This window comes from Hordeum vulgare, chromosome 1H, assembly GCF_904849725.1.
Source record: "Hordeum vulgare subsp. vulgare chromosome 1H, MorexV3_pseudomolecules_assembly, whole genome shotgun sequence".
Taxonomy (NCBI): domain Eukaryota; kingdom Viridiplantae; phylum Streptophyta; class Magnoliopsida; order Poales; family Poaceae; genus Hordeum; species Hordeum vulgare.
In genome coordinates, this window is record NC_058518.1 from 64,235,113 (window position 1) to 64,243,248 (window position 8,136).

The following is an 8,136-nucleotide window of genomic DNA, read 5'->3' on the forward strand; positions in this document are numbered from 1 at the left end:
TCGACGACCAGAGCTTGCCTCCCTGGGGTGGGCACGTGTGCTGGATGGTCCGACTGATCAAAGGTGATTGCAGTCTGAGACCATTTGAGGAACGTGGGGTTGGTTGGGGTTGCCATATTCACCTCCCTATTCACCAGCTTCAGTCGACTCTTGCTTTCCACGTTAGCAAAAATCATCAATGTTGCATGGACTTGGGGGAACGGATGCTCCTTGTCCTCATCATCCTGCTCGTTGTCCTTTTCACTCGGCTGCCCTTCGCCGAACCCTTGGATGAGGAGGCGACATTGCCGAGTGGTGTGCTTCGGGAATATGGCGTTGCCTTCTTTGTCCATCTTTGTGTGGACTAGACATGGCTGATCTAGGATGGAATTCCCAAACTGTTTCTTCTTGTGGGTGTACTGAGCTTTCCCCTTGCCCTTGAACTTGGCATTCGTAATGGCCGCTGCCTCTGCCTGCGGAGTGGATGGAGCTTTCTGCTTTTGCTTCCGATTGCTGTTCCCATCTCCGTCGGCGACTGCCTTATGCTTGCCGCTATGTATGCGGTCCTCTTCTTCGCCATTTGCATAGCGTGCGGCTATCTCCATCATCTTGCTCATGGAGATGTCGCCTGTCCAACCGAACTTCAGGTACAGATCTCTGTACCGCACGCCTGCCTTGAAGGCGCCGACTGCTTGGTGCTCTGTGACGTTCTCCACCGTGTGGTAGAGGGTCGTCCAACGCTGGATGAAATCGCGTAGGGGCTCATTCTGCTTCTGGACACAGTGCTGGAGCTCCACGAGACCAGCAGGGCGTTTGCACGTGCCCTCGAAGGTTCTGATGAAGACTCGGGACAAATCTGCCTAGTTGTAGATGCTTGACGGAGCCAACTGGTTCAGCCACGCTCGTGCCGAGCCGCCGAGCATCAGGGGGAGATGTTTCATGGCGACCTGGTCATCTCCGCCACCGATCTGGACTGCCACTCGGTAGTCGTCCAGCCACGTTTCTGGCTTGGACTCTCCTGTAAACTTGCTGATTCCCGTCGCCAATCGGAAGTTGGGAGGGATGTCAGCTGAACGGATGGCCCGACTGAAGCACTCGGGACCAGAGACGATGGTCCTGCTTCCACTCGGACGGTCTCTATCGTGGCCATCATGGTGGGCTCGACTCCTGTCGACCTTCCTCTGGGCGATGTACCCCCTTGCGTCGAGCCTTGGATCATACGCGTCACCGACTGAACGCCGATCATCGTGATGCCGGGGCCCGTAAGGCCCACCCCGCGGAGGGGTGCGTGAACGGCGATGATCTTCAGGATTTCAGGAACGGCTGCCTCCTCCGCGTCGCTGATGAGAGTCGGGACTGAAAACCGACCGATGCGTGTTCGCGTGAACAGAACTGTTGTGGATCCTGTTGTGCGAGTGGGAGACCGCCGAATTCTGCTGCTGCGCCGTATGCAACAGGGCGTGGATCTGCTCAATCCCTCTACCAGCCTCTGAATCAGTCGGTTGGAGGGAATCGGCTATCTTGGCAGCGGCAGCCAGGTTGAGGACGGGTGTGCGGAACACCTCGACGTTGCTCTGGCGAATGCGTCGACTGGCAGAACGGTGGTGTTGATGACGAGCGCCGGATGATTCGTCGACCTCGTGCTCGTTCCGACCAGTTCGGAGGGGACTTTCATGGGAATCAGCCATGAGAACTTCGGCTGCAGGCCTGCGACCCAAGTACTCGGAAGGTAACTCAGTCGGAACTGAGTCCAAGCACTGGGACGGCGGCGCGACCACAACCGACTCGAGGACCGCCACTTAAGAGGACGCGTTCTGTCGCGCCTGGGCGTGTCGCACCCAACGCTGGAGCCGCGGACGGCGGGACCGCTTGTTGCGGCGTGTGACGGGGGCGAAGATCGATACCGGGGCCGATTGCTGGAGAAGAAGGACGCCGCGGGCACCGGCACGGAACTGCGTAGCCCCGCGACTAGGGAGCACCTTGACATCGAGAGGCGCATCCTGAAGCCATGTCGAATCATCGACGATGAAGGAGAGTGCACCAAAGAGGATCTCATGACCCATGCACAAATCTCCGCCGGACGACATGGTGAAAAGATGAAGTTGCAAACTCGCCAGAAGTCGCTTAGACGCCTGCCCCATGGTGGGCGCCAACTGTCGTGGGTATAAGTCTGACAGTAGATGTGTAGGGTACGAAAGGATGGGCAGAGCCTTAGCTACGGCGAGGATGTATGAGTTCAGGCCCCAATATGGTGGAGGTAAAAGCCCTACGTCTCAGTGCTCTTGGGAGCTTAGTGTCGAGTCGAATATCGGATTACAGTAAATGCCAACCGCCGCACCAGTGGGGAAGGGCGGCTTATATAGAGTGCGCTGCCCTTCATAATGGCCCGGTGGACAGGGGTGGAATAGTGGCGAATAAATGCCTACGTTACAGGTAACGTATGCCTTAAATGTTAATAATGGTGTATGAAAACGTATGACCGTTGCCCTCCTGGGAGGTTACGATGTACATAGTGGAATTCAGTCGGTATGTTAAATACGCTCCGAGTGTTCGTCACCGACTGGATGAAGGGGGGAGTCCTTAGTTCAAACGGAACTGTCTAAGGGCCTTGTCCTCTATGAAGGGTAGTCCTTGGGTAGGACCTATAGGGCAGGCCTATGACCCTACCCTGGGACTATAACCCCATCACCGGGGTCTGTGGATTTTCAGGCATACTTGGAATTACTCCGCCTTTAAATTTCCATAGTGTTCCATTCCATCATACTCTTGGGGTAACCATCATATAATAATAATCCTCGGACTTATTTTTTTGGTTCACACGCCACTCTGTGGGATACCATAAGAAGATATTGCTCAGCGATAATTCATATTTTATTTCATATTCAATCCTTTATTACATCCTTAATTTCTTCTCAAAAACTCCAATTCAAAAGTAATCTATTACAATGCTGCCATCCACATTGTTCGGTATGGTCGAGCATTTCTGCCAACATTATCCATCTGTCTCTCTTGGAGGTACTTTAGTTCCACTCGAACTTTCTGAGGTGCTCGTTGAAATCATCCATCTTTTGCTTCATCATGGTGGCCATGAGCTTCATCTCCGCACGTACCTCACTCAGGTATTCCCGGGTATGACGGAGTCTTGCTTCAAGTATTTCTCCAATCTGACGTAGGTCTTCCATGGCAGCTTCACGAACAACATCAAAGAAGGTTGCTCGTGGTACACGTGAAATGAAAAAGTATTGCCCCATAGTCTTTGGACAAACTCCTTTCACATGGTTGAGGTGTACTTCCACATACCAAAGTTCTACTCCACTTTCCATGAATGGGTAGCCTTTGTGGACTGCATCTCCTTCAAGATGAATGTGCTTCATCATGTCCTTCAGGATTTTCGGGTAATCATGATCACTGGTCAGGGTCATGATCGTTTCTGGGCCCTTGAGGAATGACTCGTAGAGAGTTGTCATCTGCAGGTGTCAGTAAATAGGTACTCAGAGGAATGTATGTGTCTCCTTGGTAATTGTGGTACATTCCTACTCAGTGGATCCCGTGGGTTTACCGATTACTACCACACTAAAAATGAATTATACTCATGCCTGCATAGGCCATATTTTCTCTTATCCTCATAAATGTTCAGAGATCTTTTCTCGTAGAGAAAACAACGCATATAGCTCAACATAGGAGATCAGGACACAACAATTTTATTGATTCCTGAGTTATTACAATCTTAGAGACTTCCGTTACAAAAATTTCAACTCCATGATCTCATGAAAACAAGAGTGCTTCAGATTCCACTTATTGCCACGGTCAAAACTTAACTACTCCTTTTTAGCTTTCTTCCTTTGTGCACAATCGTTAGCAAAATGTCCTGCTTCCTTGCAACGAAAGCAAATGAGTTTTGACAAGTCTCGAGGCGTCTTAGTGTTTGCTTTTGCACCTTGGGTTTCCGGCTTCCTTCCTGAGCACATGTATTTGTGGTGGCCAAATTCCATACACTTGTAACATCTGACATGACTCAGGTCTATATCTGCAGAGATTTGGCTCTTCCAAGGGTACCATTTTTTCTTTCCGGACTCGTTTATTTTGGCTAGTACTTCTATTTCAAGTGGATCAAACTGCACTTTTTCCATCGGGAAGTTTCCCACATACTCTTGGCTTCCCTTCGTGCAATCCCGTGAATAATGTCCTTCTTCTCCACATGAGTAGCATGCATTGGAGAAAAATCTGGTCAGACCTTGTCCATCAGGGTCTTCAATATTTTCGTTCATTACCGGCTCTTCTAGAATCTTCTTCTTGAGCGTTTCCTTCATTGCTTCTTTCTGCTGCTTGACAACTTGTTGCACCTTGGGGTAAATGTGACATTGAGCTGGGTAGTGGGTGGTTCCTTCACAAAGGAAACAAGTCACCTGACTACTTGGGGACTCCTCAGCTGGGTGATTTTCTTCACAATGAGTGCAACCATCCTTGTGCTCTTCCTGGATGTGTCCTATTTCTCCACAGATCTTGTGTTGGAGCATATATTGAGCATATATCTCCATATGTGGTTTTGGTACTTGATGACAATTCCTATGGACTAATGGTTGCCTTAGGTTACATTTATAGGATTTGTCCATAGGCACTTCTTGAAGTTCATCTGTTGGGTTCAAGGAGTTTATATGATGACCAAGATGGTATTCAAGGTATTATCCAAAAAATGGTCATAGAGACGCATGGTTGATCAAGGTCTCAGACAAAGAGTAAATCAAGATGATCAACACACAAAGCCTACAAGATGTACCGAGAGGGATCAAGTGATCCCATGGTATGGATTTGTCCATAGGCACTTCTTGAAGTCCATCTGTTGGGTTCAAGGAGTTTATATGATGACCAAGATGGTATCCAAGGTATTATCCAAAGAATGGTCATAGAGAGACATGGTTGATCAAGATCTCAGACAAAGAGTAAACCAAGATGATCAACACACAAAGCGTACAAGATGTACCGAGAGGGATCAAGTGATCCCATGGTATGGTAAGCATTGTCCATTACGTGTTTGTGTACTAACCCATGATCTTCGTGAGAGTTCTATGTGGGGGTTAGGTGTGTTTACATGGGCTTGCGTCAAAAGGAAGATCTCATACAACCCATGGAGTATGACGTCAAGTTGTGATCATCATCAATGGTTGATCAAGATCTCAGACAAAGAGTAAACCAAGATGATCAACACACAAAGCGTACAAGATGTACCGAGAGGGATCAAGTGATCCCATGGTATGGTAAGCATTGTCCATTACGTGTTTGTGTACTAACCCATGGTCTTTGTGAGACTCCTATGTGGGGGTTAGGTGTGTTTCCATTGGGCTTGCGTCAAAAGGAAGATCTCATACAACCCATGAAGGATGACGTCAAGTGGTGATCGTCATCAAGATTGTGGTGTGCAAGTTCAAGTGGATCAGCACGAATATATCATTGAAACTATTGTCAATGATCATGTGTTGGTAAGGACAATCTCATGTGCTAACAAGGACAAGATCAAGATAAGCATTCCTGAGCACTACATGCTTGAGTCTTGTGGATGTTCACATGATCAAGATAATCCAACACTCCTCATGTTGAGAAATCAATAGGGAAGAAATTAAAGGGTAGATGTTGCTACTTATGTCGTCAGAAGGGTCACTTCGCTTCTTCTTGCACGAGAGGTAATTTATCCAACCCAATCATTATTGATGATATCTATTCTCTTGGGAAGGATAAGGTTGGCAATGTGTTTGCCAAGTTTGTTGGTACTCAAAGTGGTGTCAAGAAAAGTACCATTTGGGTTGCCAAGCCTATTGTGACTAACCTCTTAGGACCCAACGTGGTTGGGGACCAACAAGCTCAAACTTGATCAATAGGTGAATATGGAGGACATTGGAGACTTGGATACATAATTAAGAATTAAGGGGTCTTCATCATTCATATTAACTCAAGCCAAGTCATTTGTATTATCGAGTTTCTATCTTATATCCAATGTGCCTCCTTACGGTAACTTGTACTTAAACTATTTACATTGTTAGTTACTTGCCCCTTTGCATGTTGTGGTTTTGTACCTTGCATGTGTTTGTACATGTTATGCTCCCAACTTGCTTATGTTGAATAACCAAGTTTGTGTATGTTGGCTTGCATATCATGTACATGTGAGTCTTGTATTGAGCCTTGTTGCACCTTGTTTGTATCTTTGATTGGCTCTTGTGAGAGATTAATGGATTATTTCACGATGGGGGAGTGATGTGTGTTGCACACCTCATGATCCTATAAATGTGTATACATGGGGAATACCACTTAGTATTGATATTTCAAGATTATCTAGTTTCTATGTGGTATGTCTTACTCATGAGAAATTCAATTTCTAAATGGTCCATTAATTATCTCTTGTTGGTTTTTCGTTTGCCACTTGTTAATATTGTTGGGTTATCACATTATGGGGGAGTAATATGCTATGTGCATATTACAAGCCTAGAGAATGTGTACATTTGAGGTATTGCCACTTAGTGTTGATATTGGAAATTATCTTGTTCCTAGGTGGCATGTTTGCTCTACAAGTGTCATTTGCTAATCGTCTTTACATTGGATTTTGTGTTTCGTTTGTCTTCCTTGCCTCTTGTGGATCTATTTTAACTTGTCTAGTGTTTTTATAGATATAGTGAAAGTGATGATCCCATCTTGTGCATTTTGTATTTAAATGCAAATTCTATATGACGCACAACCCTTGGGGGAGCTATCCTATTTTCTTTAGAACACTCTCTTTATTCGTCCATCAGAAAATCTTTTGGTCCCCATCAAGTGGATGTTGATGGGAGGCAAGTCTTGCTCTTTATGATGCTTTGTGCCATCATGAAAATTTGTCGAGGGTTTGGTTTGTTGGAACCTAGCTCTCTTTTGGAAACTAGATACCTCGTGTTTGTTTTCCTTCAATTGGTATCTTGTTTCCTTTTTATTTGGCATGTGTCAATGGATATCTCATGCCTTGTTGAATATTTTAATTGATATCCCTCAAGTGATAGCTTTTCATTTGCTATCTTATCATCACTTGATACCTTGTCTTTTGGTATCTTATCAACTATATGTTGATTGGATTCTTGAAAGCCTTGAGCATGCATATTTACTATATGTTTTTCCTTTGGCATGCTTTCCTTCTTTGACCCAATATATAGGGGAAACTTCACCTTGTCATAAAATGGCTAACGTGTGCATGAAATTCAAATTCATATCTTTATGCACATATGTATGTGGAGTTTGTCCTATGTATTGTTGGTTTTCTAACTCTTTGGTCCCAATGAGTTTGGGCACCATTTTGTTTGTTTTGTTGTTCCAGGAACAATTGGAGATGCATTGGATGCTCGGCTCACCTATGAGAAAGGTGTTGAGACCATGTTATTATTGGAGCCAAGTTAGGATGATCAAAGAACAACTATCTACTACATCAATCCAATGTTGTCTCGGTAACAAGTATCTACTTCATGCATTCTTTTCTTGCAAAGGCCCCTGTTTTTTCTTTACAGGGTGCATCATGGCATGAATCTCTTGATTTGTTCTTGTAGTACTTTTTTCCTTTCTCAAAGCATCCTAACGATGATGTCTTATTACTAGTTGGGATGTTTTTGATGTTCGTATGTTGGAAGTTCATATTGTACAATAAGAAAATATTAGGCCATGTGCTATGCTTCCAAGCAAAAGATCTTATTGATATATTTATGACTTCCTTTTGGATATCTAGTTTGTTCCTTCTTGTAACCATTTCGTGTGTACATTCTTCTTTGTGGATATATATCATCATGATTGTCTTCTACTTAGAATCTTTTACACATGAGAGAAGTTACATCTCTAATTGATATCCTCTTTTCTTTTACGTCCACCGTTGTATTTCCTTTTTCAGTTTTTGGTGGCTTCGTGAAAGGATTTGTCTTGAGTGCGTATCTTATTTTCCTACATCTTGATGCACTCTTTGGCCGTGAAGATAATTTTTCCTCATGCCTGTCTTGATGAGGGTTTTGCCATTTCGATTGGTATCCCTCCTCTCTTGACAAGATGCACTCTTTGGCCGTGAAGATAATTTTTTCTCATGCCTGTCTTGATGAGGGTTTTGCCATTTCGATTGGTATCCCTCCTCTCTTGACAAGGTTCTTATTTCCTATCTTC